The sequence below is a fragment of the Saccostrea cucullata genome, unplaced genomic scaffold (assembly GCF_032062105.1).
Source record: "Saccostrea cucullata isolate Sc308-1 unplaced genomic scaffold, CSIRO_AGI_Scuc_v1 ctg2548, whole genome shotgun sequence".
NCBI lineage: Eukaryota > Metazoa > Mollusca > Bivalvia > Ostreida > Ostreidae > Saccostrea > Saccostrea cuccullata.
The window spans coordinates 46336-68548 of record NW_026938596.1 but is presented as its reverse complement, the minus strand read 5'-3'; the positions used below and the strand labels follow the sequence as shown (position 1 = coordinate 68548).

Here is a 22213-nt window from a genome sequence, read left to right as displayed (position 1 = left end):
TCTTATGTACTGTGGTTTCATTAATTTTTGTTGGCATCAATTTAGTGGATTTTGTAAAACAGATGTTTTTGAGGATACGTAATTGCGTGGACTAAAACATTGCCTATACAAATGAATAACATATGTCTTAATTCAATGAACATTTAAATTCGTGGATCTGCATGCTCAACAATGAAATCCTCGAAAATTGGTGCTCAACCAATATTAATGAAACCACAGTATATTTTTGATCCCCCATTGTTGCCCCACCCTATCCCAGTGGGTCTTGATTTGAATAAATTTAAATCTACACTACGTAAAGATGATTTACATTAGTGTAACTTTACTGTCCCAGTGGTTCTTGAAAAGATTTTTAAATCTTCAGATCTCCTTTAAAAGATGTCTTTAATTTTACACTTATGTAATAATCTCCCATTGGAAGAGGGTGTGGACCTTCATTTGAATAAACTTGAATCTCATTTACCCAAAGATACTCTGTGCCAATTTTGTCTGACTTTGGCCCAGTACTTCTAAAGATATAAATGTGAAAGTTTACAACAAAGAAGATGACGAATGACAATGGACAAAGGTTCACTTCTATTTTAATAGGGATAAATAGCCAGCACTTATATCAATTGGGTCCCCTATTAAACTGGGGTAGTGATCAGTTTTCTCAGTACCTAGATGAAGTACCAGTAAAGACTATCAAGATTCATCTAAGTATGCGCCCTTGCGAACTTAGCCTGGGACCAAAAGCTGCCCAGTATCCGTCTGCTTCCACGTGGAGGCATCGCATAGGACTTGTTGTGGAGAGGCTATGTACTGGCAGGGGAAGACATAAAAATTCCTTCCCTTTTCGCATTGCTGCTAGCCAGCGGTGATGGCTGAAAGCGAGAGGCGACAAGCACACAGACACTAACACCAACACACTAGACGCATCACACAACATTAAGCAGACTGTTAGTAGTTTTAGTAGTGTTAAGATGATTTGTTACTGGTTGGTTACGATGATTTGCTGGTAGTTTGTTAGGATGATTTGTTGGAAGTTTGTTAGAGTTATTTGTTGGAAGTTTGTTAAAGTTATTTGTTGGAAGATTTTTAAAGTGTTATTTGTTACAAGTTTGTAGGTGTTATTTGTTGGAAGTTTGTTAGAGTTATTTGTTGGAAGTTTGTTAGAGTTATTTGTTGGAAATTTGTTAGAGTTATTTGTTGGAAGTTTGTTAGAGTTATTTGTTGGAAGTTTGAGTTATTTGTTGGAAATTTGTTAGAGTTATTTGTTGGAGGTTTGTTAGTGTTATTTGTTGGACGTTTGTTAGAGTTATTTGTTAGAAGTTTATTAGAGTTATTTGGTAGAAGTTTGTTGTAGTTATTTGATGGAAGTTTGTTGTAGTTATATGATAGAAGTTTGTTAGTGTTATTTGTTGGAAGTTTGTTAGTGTTATTTGTTGGAGGTTTGTTAGTGTTATTTGTTGGAAGTTTGTTAGAGTTATTTGTTAGAAGTTTGTTAAAGTTATTTGATAGACTTTTGTTAGTGTTATTTGTTGGAAGTTTGTTATAGTTATTTGTTGGAAGTTTGTTAGTGTTATTTGATAGAAGTTTGTTAGTGTTATTTGTTGGAAGTTTGTAAGAGTTATTTGATAGAAGTTTGTTAATGTTATTTGATGGAAGTTTGTTAGAGTTATTTGTTGGAAGTTTGTTAGTGTTATTTGTTGGAGGTTTGTTAGTGTTATTTGTTGGAAGTTTGTTAGAGTTATTTGTTAGAAGTTTGTTAGAGTTATTTGATAGACTTTTGTTAGTGTTATTTGTTGGAAGTTTGTTAGTGTTATTTGTTGGAAGTTTGTTAGTGTTATTTGATAGAAGTTTGTTAGTGTTATTTGTTGGAAGTTTGTAAGAGTTATTTGATAGAAGTTTGTTAATGTTATTTGATGGAAGTTTGTTAGAGTTATTTGTTGGAAGTTTGTTAGAGTTATTTGTTGGAAGATTGTTAGAGTTATTTGTTGGAAGTTTGTTAGAGTTATTTGTTGGAAGTTTGTTAGAGTTATTTGATAGAAGTTTGTTGTAGTTATTTGATGGAAGTTTGTTGTAGTTATATGATAGAAGTTTGTTAGTGTTATTTGTTGGAAGTTTGTTAGTGTTATTTGTTGGAAGTTTGTTAGTGTTATTTGTTGGAAGTTTGTTAGAGTTATTTGTTAGAAGTTTGTTAGAGTTATTTGATAGACGTTTGTTAGTGTTATTTGTTGGAAGTTTGTTATAGTTATTTGTTGGAAGTTTGTTAGTGTTATTTGATAGAAGTTTGTTAGTGTTATTTGTTGGAAGTTTGTAAGAGTTATTTGATAGAAGTTTGTTAATGTTATGTGATGGAAGTTTGTTAGAGTTATTTCTTGGAAGTTTGTTAGTGTTACTTGATGGAAGTTTGTTAGTGTTATTTGTTGGAAGTTTGTTAGTGTTACTTGATGGAAGTTTGTTATAATTATATGATAGAAGTTTGTTAGTGTTATTTGTTGGAAGTTTGTTAGTGTCATTTGATAGAAGTTTGTTAGTGTTATTTGTTGGAAGTTTGTTAGTGTTATATGTTTGAAGTTTGTTAGTGTTATTTGTTGGAAGTTTGTTAGTGTTATTTGTTGGAGGTTTGTTAGTGTTATTTGTTGGATGTTTGTTAGTATTATATGTTGGAAGTTTGTTAGTGTTATTTGTTGAAGTTTGTTAGTGTTATTTGTTGAAGTTTGTTAGTGTTATTTGTTGGAAGTTTGTTAGTGTTATTTGATGGAAGTTTATTAGAGTTATTTGTTGGAAGTTTGTTAGTGTTATTTGATAGAAGTTTGTTAGTGTTATTTGTTGGAAGTTTGTTAGTGTTATTTGTTGGAAGTTTGTTAGAGTTATTTGATAGAAGTTTGTTATAGTTATTTGTTGGAAGTTTGTTAGTGTTATTGTTGGAAGTTTGTTAGTGTTATTTGTTGGAAGTTTGTTAGTGTTATTTGTTGAAAGTTTGTTAGAGTTATTTGTTGGAAATTTGTTAGGGGCATTTGATAGAAGTTTTTAAGTGTTATTTGATGGAAGTTTGTTAGTGTTATTTGTTGGAAGTTTGTTAACGTTAATTGTTAGAAGTTTGTAAGTGTTAGTTTGTTAGTGTTATTTGTTAAAGTTTGTTAGTGTTATTTGTTGAAGTTTGTTAGTGTTATTTGTTGGAAGTTTGTTAGTGTTATTTGATGGAAGTTTATTAGAGTTATTTGTTGGAAGTTTGTTAGTGTTATTTGATAGAAGTTTGTTAGTGTTATTTGTTGGAAGTTTGTTAGTGTTATTTGTTGAAAGTTTGTTAGAGTTATTTGTTGGAAATTTGTTAGGGGCATTTGATAGAAGTTTTTAAGTGTTATTTGATGGAAGTTTGTTAGTGTTATTTGTTGGAAGTTTGTTAGAGTTAATTGTTAGAAGTTTGTAAGTGTTAGTTTGTTAGTGTTATTTGTTGAAGTTTGTTAGTGTTATTTGTTGAAGTTTGTTAGTGTTATTTGTTGGAAGTTTGTTAGTGTTATTTGATGGAAGTTTATTAGAGTTATTTGTTGGAAGTTTGTTAGTGTTATTTGATAGAAGTTTGTTAGTGTTATTTGTTGGAAGTTTGTTAGTGTTATTTGTTGGAAGTTTGTTAGAGTTATTTGATAGAAGTTTGTTAGTGTTATTTGTTGGAAGTTTGTTAGTGTTATTGTTGGATGTTTGTTAGTGTTATTGTTGGACGTTTGTTAGTGTTATTTCTTGAAGTTTGTTGAGTTATTTGTTGGAGGTTTGTTAGTGTTATTTGTTAGAAGTTTGTCAGTGTTATTTGTTGGAAGTTTGTTAGAGTTATTTGTTGGAAGTTTGTTAGAGTTATTTGTTGGAAGTTTGTTAGTGTTATTTGTTGGAAGTTTGTTAGTGTTATTTGTTGAAAGTTTGTTAGAGTTATTTGTTGGAAATTTGTTAGGGGCATTTGATAGAAGTTTTTAAGTGTTATTTGATGGAAGTTTGTTAGTGTTATTTGTTGGAAGTTTGTTAGAGTTAATTGTTAGAAGTTTGTAAGTGTTAGTTTGTTAGAGTTATTTGTTGGAAGTTTGTTAGAGTTATTTGTTACAGGTTTATGTTAGAGTTATTTGTTGGAAGTTTGTTGGAGTTATTTGTTGGAGATTGTTTAAGAGTTATTTGTTGGAAGTTTGTTAGAGTTAGTTGTTGGAGATTGTTAGAGTTATTTGTTGGAAGTTTGTTAGAGTTAGTTGTTGGAGGTTTGTTAGAGTTATTTGATAGAAGTTTGTTAGTGTTATTTGTTGGAAGTTTGTTAGTGTTATTGTTGGATGTTTGTTAGTGTTATTGTTGGACGTTTGTTAGTGTTATTTCTTGAAGTTTGTTGAGTTATTTGTTGGAGGTTTGTTAGTGTTATTTGTTAGAAGTTTGTCAGTGTTATTTGTTGGAAGTTTGTTAGAGTTATTTGTTGGAAGTTTGTTAGTGTTATTTGTTGGAAGTTTGTTAGTGTTATTTGTTGAAAGTTTGTTAGAGTTATTTGTTGGAAATTTGTTAGGGGCATTTGATAGAAGTTTTTAAGTGTTATTTGATGGAAGTTTGTTAGTGTTATTTGTTGGAAGTTTGTTAGAGTTAATTGTTAGAAGTTTGTAAGTGTTAGTTTGTTAGTGTTATTTGTTGGAAGTTTGTTAGAGTTAATTGTAAGAAGTTTGTTAGAGGTGTTAGATCACTGGATCCTCTTCTGGGCTGGGCTGAGATGCAGTGGGCTGCGCTGGGCGCAGGTGGGCTCTGCTGATAGCTGCACATCCTGTCAATTGTAAGTCAAGAGATCAAATGCTGATACAGTCAACATCATTTTGCAAGGTTAAGATCACGAAAGGCTGCAAGATGTACAGTGTGAATCTTACCTCCTCTATTCTTCTTGACTGCTGTGCGGTCGTAGTTGATCCTTGCTCCTCAGAATGCTGCTGAACGCTTCTGTGGGATCGACGCTCCTGAAAACACAGAAAATCAGGAGGTCAAAAGAAGAACAATAACTTCTGATCAAGTTAAAATGCAAAACAGGGATCCAAAAGTACTACAAAAGCAGCCTGTAACTCACCGCCTTGGCAATTGTAAGTCGCTAGACAAAAATGGGCAATGGGCTCCTTTCTCTTCATCTGTGGCTGGCTGGGTGCTCCCGCGTTGTACCACATCCAAGTGCCTGAGACGAGATTAGTAAAAATTCAAAACAATGAAACAAAGCAAACAAATTCAATGAAATTACAACAAAATCAATGTTAAGGGGTAGGGCATGGTTAGTTCTGTTAGATATTAGGGAAGTGATCAGAAGATACAGTAGAGACAGAAGGAAAGAAATAAATTAAAATGCTTCTCTGTTAGGCTTCCTAGTAGCCGAATTGTATCCTCTGCTGGGTTGGGTTGGGTTGGGCTGGGTTGGGCTGTGGCGGGCTGGGCTGGGCTCAGGTGGGCTCTGCTGCTGGCTGCGCATCCTGTCAATTGGAAGTCAAGGGGTCAAATGCTGATACGGTCAACATCATTATGCAAGGTAAACATCACGAAAGGCTGCAAGATGTACACTGTGAATCTTACCTCCTCTTCTCTTCTTGACTGCAGTTGGAATCCTTCTGGGTCAGCATACACCTCCTCTTCTGTTAACAAAGCAATCAAGACATCAAAACAAATTCCTAAGAGTTGACAAAAGAACAAAAGTCAGAAAGTACAGTATATGGCCTATGAATTTCTTAAAAAATAAATCATTGTTTACATTAAAACTATTTGTGGTTTCCCTATCTACTCAACTTGGTCAATGCAGGGGTGGGTAGTTTAAGTCAAACCAGATGTTGGCTTTTTCATCGTAATGGCTAAAGCCTATGACGGTTTTGAATTTTTCACAGATTTTACAAATTCATTTTTAAATTTCAAGTGGAGCGCATTCCTCTCAGAAAAAAAAAATCAAATGCAAAATCAAACATTGGTATCTTACGCGTATTTTGTCCGAGAGGAATGCGCCCCATGTTTAAAATTAATATTTATGAATGTTGTTTGGTCAGCTGGCCCATGCTGAAAGCAAAGTTACCTTATATAATTTCATGTTATTCAAAACATCCCATTGCAAGGATTTAATTTATCGTAAGAAATGTTACTGTAAATTATATAAACACAACCATAAATATTTTTTAGCATAAATACATTATCTATACATGGTAAATATGGTAGGCTAAACAGATTTTTAATAGCCTAGTAGTTCTATAGTTGAATTAAAAACATTTTTTAAACCAGAAATCTCTTTCGAGACTGTAGCTCTACTGGTTTGTACTTATAACGAAGGATAAGAAAAGAAACCATTGTCACCACACCAAAACTGTAAAAGGAGTAGCGTTTTAAAGGAATTTAACAGAAAATTCTATTTTTAGTAACCATGGCAACACCATTCATCGAAATCAAAAACCGATGCACTATTTTATGTGTCTTAGTGTAGTCTACTTGTGTGCCAAGTTATATTGAAATCAGATCAAAACTGTAGGAGGAGTAGCGTTTTAAAGGAATTTCACAGACAATTCTAGTTTTAGTAACCATGGCAACACCATTCATCGAAATCAAAAACCGATGCACTTGTATGTCAAGTTATATTGAAATCAGACTAAAACTGTAGAAGGAGTAGTGTTTGAAATGAATTTCAAAGAAAATTTTATTTTTAGTAACCATGGCAACACCGTTCATTGAAATCAAAAACCGATGCAGAAATTTAGGTATTTTTGTATAGTCTACTTGTGTGCCAAGTTATATTGAAATCAGATTAAAACTGTAGGAGGAGTAGCGTTTTAAATAATTTCACAGAAAATTCTATTTTTAGTAACCATGGCAACACCGTTCATTGAAATCAAAAACTGATGCACTATTTTATACATCTTAGTGTAGTGTACTTGTGTGCCAAGTTATATTGAAATCAGATCAAAACTAGGAGGAGTAGCGTTTTGAAAAATTGTTTACAGACAGTCGGACAGACAGACAGACAGACGGACGGACGACAGACACCTTACTATCACATAAGCTCTTCTGGTCTCTGACCAGTACAGCTAAAAATGGAGAACTGTATTCGCATTAGTCAATGCTTTCGACATCTGCATGTCCATTCTGGATCATTGTTTAACAGAAGCCTTTACCAGTAGCCAGGTTATAACCATAACATTTGACAAGTCATCAATTTTTTCTCTTGACGTCAAAATGTGCAGAAAATGTCAAAGTCGCGGTTTAGGGACTTGCGATATTTTTCGTACATGTGATGATTGTAGATAAAATATTTGTATATAGGTGTTCAAATATATAAATTTTTGAAAAATGTAATGCGGAAAATTTAAATAAATAACATTATTACTATTTAACGTTAGTATATAGGCTTACTCATTATTCTGTGTGTTACATAATCATTATCACGCATTGTCAAGTATCTAAGTACTAATCTAGAGCGATTCAGTAATGTTGACGCTACAGGTCAGATGTATACATGTATTTTTACTGAAAACTTTGTTTAAATTTTGCTCATACATTGATATTTTTCATTTAGTCTAAATATCAAAAGGTTTAGTTAGCATGTCCCAGAGAGAGAGAGAGAGAGAGGGAGTGAGAGAGAGAGAGAGAGAGAGAGAGAGAGAGAGCACTAATTATATGTAAATTATGCTTTAAAAAATCATTCTTACTAAATGTCCCAATATATTAATCAAATTGTGATTTTCAAATATGCCAGTCCAAGCCAGTGTCCTTGTTTTCCATGTGTATGCTTTAGGGGTGGCAGGGGTGTCTATAACTGACAAACAATTAAAATAAGCATCCGGTTAGAAAGGCAACATATACAAATGTATATGAATACTGTAAGATAAGAGATTTAGACAACCTTTACATAAATAATAAATTTATCAATATATTCAATGAGAATAATCTTAGAAAAAAAGGAGGGATTGCCTGTTCCCTTCTTAATCTCAGTTAGATTCGTAGGGACTAAAATTTTTTGGTCTAGCTGGCGCTCCCTCGGAGGGACGCCAGACCAAAAATTTTAGTCCCTACGAATCTCGCTAAGATTATTTCCTTCTCTGCTTTGATTCTGTGAACAGTGTACATGAATAATTATGACATATGTTATAAAAAGAGTGGTAAAAAAGTAGGTTCCGAACTTCCGACATCGCTTCTCATAAATTTTAACATGTGTATAAAAGCATAAAACTTTTTATATTCAAATTCTTTTTTTCAGATTATCATCGTATCCAAGTTGTATTATCGCAAATCTTACTTCAATAGTATACACTTCAAACCAACAAAGTGATGTGTTGACTGATTATAAGAATTATAAATAATTCTGACTTCAGTACAATTGAATCTGACATACAACTGCAATTTCCAACAAAGAATATGATTGATGCATCTTTAAAGGTCCGAACACCCTCAAATATATATTCCAAATGGTGAATATTTCCAAGGAGGATAATTGAGTGGCATATTTTATTAAATGATTGTGATTGTTGGTAAACAGTGAAATGGTATTGCAAATAAAATCCGTGCAAGGACTGGCAAAAGTTGATTTGATACATGTACCTTGGTCAGGAGGTAGGGATATATTTCTGCGATTAAATATCATGATAGCCCCCACCCCCCAAAATTTCTTCGCCAGTAGTTTAATAACATTAAACATGCTTATATTCGGTGAATATTGTTTGCCTTTTATTTTTGAAATGCGAGTTTGTATGATATTTATTATTTCATATTGAATATATAAATTATATTCACCATTACAGTGCAAATTACACTGACCCCCCCCCCCAAAATAGAGCTACTGTTAGCGCAGAGCTTATCAAATGATGCCCACGGGTGAAATTAGAGGGGGCCTTGCTACATATCTCCCTTTTGAGTCAAAAAATTTCTGCTTCCGGCGCCTATGTCTCTATTACAATTACTTGTCTCTCTTTTATTTTGTGGCTTTTAACATTGCAAGGCTTAATGATATTAATGAGGCGTTTTCCCTTGATTTTTGGATAGTACATATAAAATTTAAAGGAAAAAATATTTTAAAAAAAAGTGGGGGGGGGGTGCGCACACCCAAGGCGCCAGCCCTTGGATCAAGCGGCGTTCTTGCATTAGCAGTTTGCCAATGCTGCTTTCGGAAGTATATTGCATTGAATTTTACACTATATCTCTCGAAGTTTTGATTGCGCGTGTATACATGCCAATCAAGCGTAAAATTGATGCAACCTGGGCTTACCTGGAAAGCAGTGAACGCCTGGGCTGTCATAGAGGTGTTAATTGGGTGTTTACATAGATAACACTACACTTGTGGGTCGTTCGCGTGTTGATATAATTAATTGGTTATTATTGGTAAATTATAAACGAATTCACAACTTATTTTGACTTGAAACCGAGACATATTTTTATAAAATAATTTATAGACGTTCGTTTCAATGAGTTCCCATAGACAATAAACTTTTATTAGAGTCTACATAATCCCTGTATGGCAAATATTGCAAAAGAAATTCGTTTCTCAAGAACTTAATACCGATAAAGAAAAATCTGGTGAACATAGTCATAATAAAAACAAATAAATATTGAAACCTTAGGAATTTGTTTTATTTATTCGAAATATGATCATTGTTGTTGATATTAAGTGAATTACCCGTAAATTGAAGATTGAAAACGTGCAATGACTTTATTTACATGTACTTCCGGGATCTATAATAGAAGAACATCGATGATCAGAACTGAAAATTCTATTTACTTTCTATCTCTCGAACCCTTCGATCTCTCGAACTTTTCTTGCGGTCCCTTGAACTTCGAGAGATCGAGAGTCACCTGTTTGTATGTATAAAATTTGATCAGTTTGGTTCAGGTAGGGCTTATAGTTACAAGGGAATAAAAATGTAGGTAAGATCCAGCATCCAAAGCAAGTCTGGTAGTGTCAATCCCTAGATGCATCATCCATGCAAGTTTGGTTCAGGCAGGGCTTATAGTTACTTGGGAATGAAAATATAGGTCAGATCCAGCATCTGAAGCAAGTCTGGTAGGGTCCATACCTAGATACATCACCCATGCAAGTTTGGTTCAGGCAGGGCTTATAGTTACTTGGGAATGAAAATGTAGGTCAGATCCAGCATCCGAAGCAAGTCTGGTAGTGTCCATCCCTAGATGCATCATCCATGCAAATTTGGTTCAGATAGGGCATATAGCTACTTGGGAATGAAAATGTAGGTCAGAGGCAGCATCCAAAGCAAGTCTGGTAGTGTAGTTCAGTAGTTTGATCTTCCTTGCAAGTTTGGTTCAGGTAGGGCTTATAGTTACTTGGGAATGAAAATGTAGGTCAGATCCAGCATCTGAAGCAAGTCTGATAGTGTCTATCTCTAGATGCATCAACCAAGCAAGTGTGGTCCAAGGAGGGCTATAGTTCCATAGGAATGGACCTGCTCCAAAAACTTTAACCTGGTCACTCATCTTGAAAATGTAGGTCAGATCCAGCATCCAAAGCAAGTCTGGTAGTGTCCATCCTTAGATGCATCATCCATGCAAGTTTGGTTCAGGCAGGGCTTATAGTTACTTGGGAATGAAATTATGGGTTAGATCCAGCATCCAAAGCAAGCCTGGTAGTGTCCATCCCTAGATGCATCGTCCATGCAAGTTTGGTTTAGGTAGGGCTTATAGTTACTTGGGAATGAAAATGTAGGTCAGATCCAGCATCCGAAGCAAGTCTGGTAGTGTCCATCCCTAGATGCATCATCCATGCAAGTTTGGTCCATGTAGGGCTTATAGTTCCTTAGGAATGGACCTGCTCCAAAAACTTAAACCTGGTCACTCATCTGGAAAATATAGGTCAAATCCAGCATCCAAAGCAAGTCTGGTAGTGTTCTTCTCTAGATGCATCATCCATGCAAGTTTGTATCAACATGTGAAGTTTGATAACACCATCTTGAATGGTATACATGTATATGTTTAAAACTGAGCTACACTAGGCCTTTCAACTAATTTTTCAAGTTGCACAAATGGTAAAAAACACTGCATAGATTTATAGGTACATGAAATTATCAAAAAAGATAATAACTTATGAATACTTTTAATTAAATCATTAAAAAGTTTAATAATTTATAACTGACTTTTATGATGTGTTTTTAGGACAGGTAACTCAGGTGTGAAAAATGACCAAGTGCCGATCGATTTATGAGTTATCTTTTATAGGAATGACATATAGGCTGCTTCAGCATTGGTATTGTTATAAGTACACTAAAGAGTTCCTTACATTGTTTTGTACACAAAAGTGTTGACCAAAAAAAGGAGAATGCCTTCACTCTACCTGAAATAACAGGGTCAAATGAATGGGAAACAGACTATATTAAACATTTTTAACTCTCTTTTACGATTATTTTGAAGAAGAAAATTAAATGTCATGTTTTTTGTTTTCACGCTTTTGCGCTTCCTATATGAATATATAAATTTTTACAAGTAAATGCAACAATTGATCATCTTATTTGTGTTACTAAGCATGAAGGGGAACGACAGAGTATAAAAAATTAATCAGGTTAGAACTAAGAAGGAGGGTAGATTTCCCTTTTTATTTTAATTAACATTTTTAATTATATGTAGTTAAACGGTGCCCACAACTATACAGTAAATAAGTTTAACATTATTGCTAAAATTTAAAAACCACTGGATTCTACTGAGAGCAAAGAAACACTTGGGAAATGCTAAAACCTGCCTTGCGTGTAAACAGTTAGATACCTCTGTCCTGCTCTAAACAAGTTTCAGCAGTGAGTTATCGTTCATAACAGGGAACCCTAACGGCAGTTGAAAGGTCAATAAACACTAATTTAAGAAAAGTGAGGTCAAGGTCAAAGAAAGGTCAAGTCAAAGAAATGTTGATGCAGTTGCATAGCTCGACTTATCAATATCTATCAGCATATGAAGTTTGATGAAAATATTTTGGATAGTTTCTTTGAAACTTAGCTTTGAACAGAGCTAAATGCAAAGAGTGACAGAAGGACAGATGGAACGACGGAAGACGCACATGACAAAAACTATATGCCCTGGCCATATTTATGGCAGGGCATAAAAATGAAATTATAATTCAATAGGCATGCAGCTTATATACGAGTTAATGCAAACTGCCTTCTGAGTTCGCTTTCTCGATGCTGCAAAGTGAAAGTAAATGTAGATGCATGCTTTTACATATGTTAACCGTAACTGAAACAATCATTTTCATGTTTTATTCATTTAAAGACTTGGCTTTATACAGGTTGATTAAAATATCAAATACATAAATGTTGTGTAAATTATTGATAAAAGTATTATTATAAAACATTATTATTGTCAATAATGAAGCGTTACAATGTATCTAATTATTTACGTTTACTGCCATAAGCACACACTGAATGGACACGTTGTCATTTTCATTGTACATGTACCTAAGCTTGTTTATGACTACTTGAGGTTATCATTTCAAAGTTATCTTTTATTAAAAAAATATCGAAGAACTTTCTGTAATATAGTATAATATACCGTTTTTGTGAAATACTCATCAATTAGAAAATATTTTCCAATTTATTTACAAGAACTCAGAAGTGTTAAATATTAACAACGTCATTATGACATTCTGTAAAATGTACAAAATTCTCCATATACATTTGATGTTTTGAAGAGTTCTTGAAAAAAAAGTTGATTTGAAAAAAGCAAATATAGTCTGTAGATATACCCAGAGCAAAAATTGTCCTATTTGAAATTAGGCCAATTTTTGTACTTTTTGACTTGAGCTCTTTCAGCGAGTGCAAAGAGCAAAGTTATGATACCATTTAACACAAACACAGAGTAACAAAAGTGGACACACTGCAAGATTTGCATGCTGCGTCTTACCTGCATGTCAGGGATCAACCGCAGTGCATAACTGCTACCTACTGCTGATGGTCTGCTATTCTTCCACGCAACCAGACCAGCCCAACCCCATACCTGTTAACAAAGATGTGCAAAGGTCAAACCCCAACCAACACACTCACAACATTGAAGGAGTAACAAATGTTCATACACAGAACAACAGGTGTACACCCATTGCAAATCCTCTTACCATCAATGCTGGAGTGGGCCGCAGTACATCCCTGAACTCTTTGCACTTCTGGCAGGCCGCAGTCCACAATTCATCTGGGTATCCACAACAGCCTAACCCTGACCTGTTAACACCAAAGGTGGAGTAGTCAAAAAAGAGTGCCAAGACTAAAAAGTCAAAATGAAGAAAGTTCACAGAGAGCGAGGCCTGCACAAAGCATCTTACCGTCCCTGGGTTGGCAGACTCCTCTTCAAAGGACTGGGAATAGAGGGCTGCATCAAACCGCATATCTACAGTAGAAAGACAAGACATTAAGAGAGATCACAGTCTTCATCAAGTGAGCTGTGGAAAAGATGAAACAAAGACAGTAATACAGGTTGGACATCAATCTTACCCTCTCTTCCATGTGCAGGCACAGTCGATCCTTACTCCCAAGAATGCTGCTGTACGTCTCGGTGGGATCGACACTCCTGAAAAAACAGAAAATCAGGAGGTCAAAAGAAGCTGCTCTAATCAAGTCATAAGGCAAAAGAGGGATCCAGAAGTGCTACCAAAGCAGCCTGTAACTCACCACCTTGGCAAATGTAGGCCGCTAGACAAAGCTGGGCAATGGGCTCCTTCCTCTTCATCTGTGGCTGGCTGGGTGGTGGCGGCTGGCTGGCTGGGTGCTCCCGCGTTGTACCACGTCCGAGTGCCTGAAAATATACAACTGAGACGAGATTAGTAAAAATTCAAAGCAAAGAAACAAAAGCACACAAATTCAATGAAATTACAACAAAATCAATGTTAAGGGGTAGGGCATGGTTAGTTTTGTTAGATTAGGGAAGTGCAAAGAAGACAGACAAGAGACAGAAGGAAAGAAATAAATTCAAAATGCTTCTCTGTTAGGTTTCCTGGTAGCGGAATTGGATCCTCGGTTGGGCTGGGTTGGGCTGCGCTGGGTCCTAGGTTGGGCTGTGGTGGGCTGTGGTGGGCTGGGCTGGGCTGGGCTCTGCTGCTTCCTGGGCTCTGCTGCTTGCTGCGCATCCTGTCAATTGGAAGTCAAGAGGTCAAATGCTGATACGGTCAACATCATTTGCCAAGGTAAAGATCACGAAAGCCTGTAAGATGTACAGTGTGAATCTTACCTCCTCTTCTCTCCTTGACTGCTGTTGGGATCCTTCCGGGTCAGCATACACCTCTTCTTCTGCTAACAAAGCAATCAAGACATCAAAACAAATTCCTAAGAGTTGACAAAATTTCAGCGAGTGCAAACAGCAAAGTTATGATACCATTTAACACAAACACAGAGTAACGAAAGTGGACACACTGCAAGATTTGCATGCTGCGTCTTACCTGCACGTCAGGGATTGACCGCAGTGCATCACAGAACTGCTACCTACTGGTGACGGTCTGCTCTTCTTCCACGCAACCAGACCAGTCCAACCCCATACCTGTTAACAAAGATGTGCAAAGGTCAAACCCCAAGCAACACACGCACAACATGGAAGTAGTAACAAATGTTCACGGAATAAAAGGTGTACACTCACTGCGCACACCCATTGCGCATCCTCTTACCATCAATGCTGGAGTTGGCCGCAGTACGTCCCTGAACTCTTTGCACTTCTGGCAGGCCGCAGTCCACAATTCATCTGGGTATCCACAACAGCCTAACCCTGACCTGTTAACACCAAAGGTGGAGTAGTCAAAAAAGAGTGCCAAGACTAAAAAGTCAAAATGAAGAAAGTTCACAGAGAGCGAGGCCTGCACAAAGCATCTTACCGTCCCTGGGTTGGCAGACTCCTCTTCAAAGGACTGGGAATAGAGGGCTGCATCAAACCGCATATCTACGGTAGAAAGACAAGACATTAAGAGAGATCACAGTCTTCATCAAGTGAGCTGTGGAAAAGATGAAACAAAGACAGTAAAATCAGGTTGGACATCGATCTTACCCTCTCTTCCATGTGCGGTCGCAGTCGATCCTTACTCCCAAGAATGCTGCTGTACGTCTCGGTGGGATCGACGCTCCTGAAAAAACAGAAAATCAGGAGGTCAAAAGAAGAACCCTAGCTGCTCTAATCAAGTCATAAGGCAAAAGAGGGATCCAGAAGTGCTACCAAAGCAGCCTGTAACTCACCACCTTGGCAAATGTAGGCCGCTAGACAAAGCTGGGCAATGGGCTCCTTCCTCTTCATCTGTGGCTGGCTGGGTGGTGGCGGCTGGCTGGCTGGGTGCTCCGGCGTTGTACCAAGTCCGAGTGCCTGAAAATACACAACTGAGACGAGATTAGTAAAAATTCAAAGCAAAGAAACAAAAGCACACAAATTCAATGAAATTACAACAAAATCAATGTTAAGGGGTAGGGCATGGTTAGTTTTGTTAGATTAGGGAAGTGCAAAGAAGACAGACAAGAGACAGAAGGAAAGAAATAAATTCAAAATGCTTCTCTGTTAGGTTTCCTGGTAGCGAAATTGGATCCTCGGTTGGGCTGGGTTGGGCTGCACTGGGTCCTAGGTTGGGCTGCGGTGGGCTGGGCTGGGCTGGGCTGGGCTCTGCTGCTTCCTGGGCTCTGCTGCTTGCTGCGCATCCTGTCAATTGGAAGTCAAGAGGTCAAATGCTGATACGGTCAACATCATTTGCCAAGGTCAAGATCACGAAAGCCTGCAAGATGTACAGTGTGAATCTTACCTCCTCTTCTCTCCTTGACTGCTGTTGGGATCCTTCCGGGTCAGCATACACCTCTTCTTCTGCTAACAAAGCAATCAAGACATCAAAACAAATTCCTAAGAGTTGACAAAATTTCAGCGAGTGCAAACAGCAAAGTTATGATACCATTTAACACAAACACAGAGTAACGAAAGTGGACACACTGCAAGATTTGCATGCTGCGTCTTACCTGCACGTCAGGGATTGACCGCAGTGCATCACAGAACTGCTACCTACTGGTGACGGTCTGCTCTTCTTCCACGCAACCAGACCAGTCCAACCCCATACCTGTTAACAAAGATGTGCAAAGGTCAAACCCCAAGCAACACACGCACAACATGGAAGTAGTAACAAATGTTCACGGAATAAAAGGTGTACACTCACTGCGCATCCTCTTACCATCAATGCTGGAGTGGGCCGCAGTACGTCCCTGAACTCTTTGCACTTCTGGCAGGCCGCAGTCCACAATTCATCTGGGTATCCACAACAGCCTAACCCTGACCTGTTAACACCAAAGGTGGAGTAGTCAAAAAAGAGTGCAAAGACTAAAAAGTCAAAATGAAGAAAGTTCACAGAGAGCGAGGCCTGCACAAAGCATCTTACCGTCCCTGGGTTGGCAGACTCCTCTTCAAAGGACTGGGAATAGAGGGCTGCATCAAACCGCATATCTACAGTAGAAAGACAAGACATTAAGAGAGATCACAGTCTTCATCAAGTGAGCTGTGGAAAAGATGAAACAAAGACAGTAAAATCAGGTTGGACATCAATCTTACCCTCTCTTCCATGTGCGGTCGCAGTCGATCCTTACTCCCAAGAATGCTGCTGTACGTCTCGGTGGGATCGACGCTTTTGAAAAAACAGAAAATCAGGAGGTCAAAAGAAGAACCCTAGCTGCTCTAATCAAGTCGTAAGGCAAAAGAGGGATCCAGAAGTGCTACCAAAGCAGCCTGTAACTCACCACCTTGGCAAATGTAGGCCGCTAGACAAAGCTGGGCAATGGGCTCCTTCCTCTTCATCTGTGGCTGGCTGGGTGGTGGCGGCTGGCTGGCTGGGTGCTCCCGCGTTGTACCACGTCCGAGTGCCTGAAAATATACAACTGAGATGAGATTAGTAGAAATTCAAAACAATGAAACAAAGCACACAAATTCAATGAAATTACAACAAAATCAATGTTAAGGGGTAGGGCATGGTTAGTTTTGTTAGATTAGGGAAGTGCAAAGAAGACAGACAAGAGACAGAAGGAAAGAAATAAATTCAAAATGCTTCTCTGTTAGGTTTCCTGTAGCGGAATTGGATCCTCGGTTGGGCTGGGTTGGGCTGTGCTGGGTCCTAGGTTGGGCTGTGGTGGGCTGGCTGGTCTGGGCTGGGCTGGGCTGGGCTGGGCTGGGCTGGGCTGGGCTGCTTGCTGCGCATCCTGTCAATTGGAAGTCAAGAGGTCAAGTGTAGAGACGTTCAACATCATTTGGCAAGGTCAAGATCACAAAAGGCTGTAAGATGTACAGTGTGAATCTTACCTCCTCTTCTCTCCTTGACTGCTGTTGGGATCCTTCCCGGTCAGCATACACCTCTTCTTCTGCTAACAAAGCAATCAAGACATCAAAACAAATTCCTTAGAGTTGACAAAATTTCAGCGAGTGCAAACAGCAAAGTTATGATACCATTTAACACAAACACAGAGTAACGAAAGTGGACACACTGCAAGATATGCTGCGTCTTACCTGCACGTCAGGGATTAACTGCAGTGCATCACAGAACTGCTGCTACAGGTGACGGTCTGCTCTTCTTCCACGCAACCAGGCCAGTCCAACCCATACCTGTTAACAAAGATGTTCACAGGTCAACCCTAAGAAACACTCCCACAACAAGGAAGTAGTAACAAAAGTCCACAGAATAAACTGGTACACTTATTGCGCTTCCACTTACCTTCAATGCTGGAGTTGGCCGCAGTAGGTCCCTGAACTCTACGCACTTCTTCTGGCCGGCTGCAGTCCATTAATCATCTGGGAATACACAACAGCCAAACCCTGACCTGTTGACACCAAAGGTGGAGAAGTCAAAAATGTGTGCCAAGACTCAAACAGTCAAAATGAAGAAAGTTCACAGAGAGCGAGGCCTGCACAAAGTATCTTACCGTCCCTGGGTTGGCAGACTCCTTTTCAAAGGACTGTGAACAGAGGAATGCATCACACTGCATATCTACAGTAGAAAGACAAGACATCAAGAGATCACAGTCTTCATCAAGTGAGATGAGGAAAAGATAAATCAACACAGTAAATTCAGGTTGGACACCAATCTTACCCTCTCTTCAATGTGCAGTCGCAGTCGATCCTTGCTTCCCAGAATGCTGCTGAACGTTTCGGTGGAATCGACGCTTCTGAAAACACAGAAAATCAGGAGGTCAAAAGAAGAACAATAGCTGCTCTGATCAAGTTATAATGCAAAACAGGGATCCAGAAGTGATACAAAAGCAGCCCTTTACTCACCGCCTTGGCAAATGTAAGCCGCTAGACAAAGCTGGGCAATGGGCTCCTTCCTCTTCATCTGTGGCTGGCTGGGTGGTGGCGGCTGGCTGGCTGGGTGCTCCCGCGTTGTACCACGTCCGAGTGCCTGAAAATATACAACTGAGACGAGATTAGTAAAAATTCAAAACAATGAAACAAAGCACACAAATTCAAGGAAATTACAACAAAATCAATGTTAAGGGGTAGGGGATGGTTAGTTTTGTTAGATTAGGGAATTTCACAGAAGACAGAGAAGAGACAGAAGGAAAGAAATAAATTCAAAATGCTTCTCTGTTAGGCTGCCTGGTAGCGGCATTGGATCCTCTGGTGGGTTGGGCTGGCTGGGCTGGCTGTGGTGGGCTGCGCTGGATCTGGGCTGGGCTGGGCTGGGCTGGGCTCTGCTGCTTGCTGCGCATCCTGTCAAATTGAAGTCAAGAGGTCAAATGCTGATATGATCAACATCATTTGGCAAGGTAAAGATCACAAAAGGCTGCAAGATGTACAGTCTGAATCTTACCTCCTCTTCTCTCCTTGACTGCTGTTGGGATCCTCCCGGGTCAGCATACACCTCCTCTCCTGCTAACAAAGCAAAATCAAGACATCAAAACAACTTCCTACAGTTAACAAAATTTCAGCAAGCGCAAAGAGCAAAGTTATGATACCTTTTAACACAAACACAGAGTAAAGAAAGTGGATACACTGCAAGATGTGCTGCGCCTTACCTGCACGTCAGGGATTGACCGCAGTGCATCACACAACTGCTGCCTACTGGTGACGGTCTGCTCTTCTTCAATGCAACCAGGCCAGTCCAACCCCATACCTGTTAAAAAAGATGTCCATAGGTCAAACCCCAAGAACACACTCCCACAACAAGGAAGGAGTAACAAAAGTCACAGAATAAACCGGTGTACACTCGATTGCGCATCCGCTTACCTTCAACGCCGGAGTTGGCCGCAGTAGGTCCCTGAACTCTGCGCACTTCTTCTGGCCGGCTGCAGTCCACTAATCATCTGGGAATACACAACAGCCAAACCCTGACCTGTTGACACCAAAGGTGGAGAAGTCAAAAATGTGTGCCAAGACTCAAACAGTCAAAAATGAACAAACTTCACAGAGCGAGACGTGTGCACAAAGTATCTTACCGTCCCTGGGTTGGCAGACTCCTCTTCAAAGGACTGTGAACAGAGGGATGCATCACACCGCATATCTACAGTAGAAAGACAAGACATCAAGAGATCACAGTCTTCATCAAGCGAGATGAGGAAAAGATAAATCAACACAGTAAATTCAGGTTGGACACCAATCTTACCCTCTCTTCCATGTGCGGTCGCAGTCGATCCTTGCTCCCAGAATGCTGCTGAACGTCTCGGTGGGATCGACACTCCTTAAAACACAGAAAATCAGGAGGTCAAAAGAAGAACAATAGCTGCTCTGATCAAGTTATAATGCAAAACAGGGATCCAGAAGTTCTACAAAAACAGCCCTTTACTCACCGCCTTGGCAAATGTAAGCCGCTAGACAAAGCTGGGCAATGGGCTCCTTCCTCTTCATCTGTGGCTGGCTGGGTGGAGGCTGGCTGGGTGCCTGGGTGCTCCCGCGTTGTACCACGTCCGAGTGCCTGAAAATATACAACTGAGACGAGATTAGTAAAAATTCAAAACAATGAAACAAAGCACACAAATTCAAGGAAATTACAACAAAATCAATGTTAAGGGGTAGGGGATGGTTAGTTTTGTTAGATTAGGAAAGTGCTAAGAAGATAGAGAAGAGACAGAAGGAAAGAAATAAATTCAAAATGCTTCTCTGTTAGGCTGCCTGGTTGCGGCATTGGATCCTCTGGTGGGATGGGCTGGCTGGGTTGGGCTGCGCTGGATCATCTGCTGGGCTGGGCTGCGAAGGGCTGGGCTGGGCTCTGCTGCTTCCTGCGCATCCTGTCAATTGGAAGTCAAGAGGTCACATGCTGATACGGTCAACATCATTTGGCAAGGTCAAGATCACAAAAGGCTGCAAGATGTACAGTGTGAATCTTACCTCCTCTTCTCTGCTTGACTGCTGTTGGGATCCTCCCGGGTCAGCATACATCTCCACTTCTGCTAACAAAACAAAATCAAGACATCAAAACAACTTCCTACAGTTAACAAAATTTCAGCAAGTGCAAAGAGCAAAGTTATGATACCTTTTAACACAAACACAGAGTAATGAAAGTGGATACACTGCAACATGTGCTGCGCTTTACCTGCACGTCAGGGATTGACCGCAGTGCATCACACAACTGCTGCCTACTGGTGACGGTCTGCTCTTCTTCAATGCAACCAGGCCAGTCCAACCCCATACCTGTTAAAAAAGATGTCCATAGGTCAAACCCCAAGAAACACTCCCACAACAAAGAAGGAGTAACAAAAGTCCACAGAATAAGCAGTTACACTTATTGCGCTTCCGCTTACCTTCAACGCCGGAGTTGGCCGCAGTACGTCCCTGAACTCTGCGCACTTCTTCTGGCAGGCTGCAGTCCACTAATCATCTGGGAATACACAACAGCCAAACCCTGACCTGTTGACACCAAAGGTGGAGAAGTCAAAAATGTGTGCCAAGACTCAAAGAGTTAAAAATGAAGAAACTTCACAGAGCGAGAGGTGTGCACAAAGTATCTTACCGTCCCTGGGTTGGCAGACTCCTCTTCAAAGGACTGTGAACAGAGGGATGCATCACACTGCATATCTACAGTAGAAAGACAAGACATCAAGAGATCACAGTCTTCATCAAGTGAGATGAGGAAAAGTTAAATCAACACAGTAAATTCAGGTTGGACACCAATCTTACCCTCTCTTCAATGTGCGGTCGCAGTCGATCCTTGCTCCCCAGAATGCTGCTCAACGTCTCAGTGGGATCGACGCTCCTGAAAACACAGAGACTCAGGAGGTCAAAAGAAGAACAATAGCTGCTCTGATCAAGTTATAATGCAAAACAGGGATCCAGAAGTTCTACAAAAGCAGCCCTTTACTCACCGCCTTGGCAAATGTAAGCCGCTAGACAAAGCTGGGCAATGGGCTCCTTCCTCTTCATCTGTGGCTGGCTGGCTGGGTGGCTGTGGCTGGCTGGGTGCTCCCGCGTTGTACCACGTCCGAGTGCCTGAAAATATACAACTGAGACGAGATTAGTAAAAATTCAAAACAATGAAACAAAGCACACAAATTCAAGGAAATTACAACAAAATCAATGTTAAGGGGTAGGGGATGGTTAGTTCTGTTAGATTAGGGAAGTGCTCAGAAGATAGAGAAGAGGCAGAAAGAAAGAAATTCAAAATGCTTCTCTGTTATACTGCCTGGTAGCGGTATTTGATCATCTGGTGGGATGGACTGGCTGTTGTGGGCTTCGCTGGATCCTCTGCTGGGCTGGGCTGCGATGGGCTGGGCTGGGCTCTGCTGCTTGTTGCACATCCTGTCAATTGCAAGTCAAGAGGTCAAATGCTGATAGGTCAACATTTTTGGCTAGGTCAAAGATCACAAAAGGCTGCAAGATGTACAGTGTGAATCTTACCTCCTCTTCTCTCTTGACTGCTGTTGGGATCCTCCCGGGTCAGCATACACCTCCTCCTGCTAACAAAGCAAAATCAAGACATCAAAACAACTTCCTACAGTTAACAAAATTTCAGCAAGTGCAAAGAGCAAAGTTATGATACCTTTTAACACAAACACAGAGTAAAGAAAGTGGATACACTGCAAGATGTGCTGCGCCTTACCTGCACGTCAGGGATTGACCGCAGTGCATCACACAACTGCTGCCTACTGGTGACGGTCTGCTCTTCTTCAAGGCAACCAGACCAGTCCAACCCCATACCTGTTAACAGAGATGTGCAAGGTCAAACCCCCAGCAACACACCCACAACAAAGAAGGAGTAACAAAAGTCCACAGAATAAACTGGTACACTTATTGCGCTTCCGCTTACCTTCAACGCCGGAGTTGGCCGCAGTAGGTCCCTGAACTCTGCGCACTTCTTCTGGCC

At 39.4% G+C, this 22213-nt stretch overlaps 2 long non-coding RNA genes across 4 annotated transcripts; both read right to left on the bottom strand.

The window, feature by feature from the left end:
• Nucleotides 1–13075: 13075 nt before the first annotated feature.
• LOC134250738 (uncharacterized) lies at nt 13076–13495 on the bottom strand. Its single transcript, XR_009988581.1, has 3 exons — nt 13419–13495; nt 13250–13314; nt 13076–13148 (listed from the first exon to the last, which is right to left on the bottom strand). It is a non-coding gene; the product is annotated as an uncharacterized LOC134250738 (long non-coding RNA).
• Nucleotides 13496–18581: 5086 nt separating this feature from the next.
• Nucleotides 18582–21644, bottom strand: LOC134250736 (uncharacterized). 3 transcript variants are annotated; one of them, XR_009988579.1, is made up of 13 exons: nt 21216–21644; nt 21031–21106; nt 20864–20928; nt 20655–20760; nt 20447–20544; nt 20242–20303; nt 19704–20141; nt 19520–19594; nt 19353–19417; nt 19144–19249; nt 18933–19030; nt 18728–18789; nt 18582–18627 (listed from the first exon to the last, which is right to left on the bottom strand). It is a non-coding gene; the product is annotated as an uncharacterized LOC134250736 (long non-coding RNA). The 3 variants fall into 3 exon arrangements; XR_009988578.1 differs by having other exon boundaries at nt 20242–20300; XR_009988580.1 differs by having other exon boundaries at nt 18728–18786; nt 20242–20300.
• Nucleotides 21645–22213: the final 569 nt, after the last annotated feature.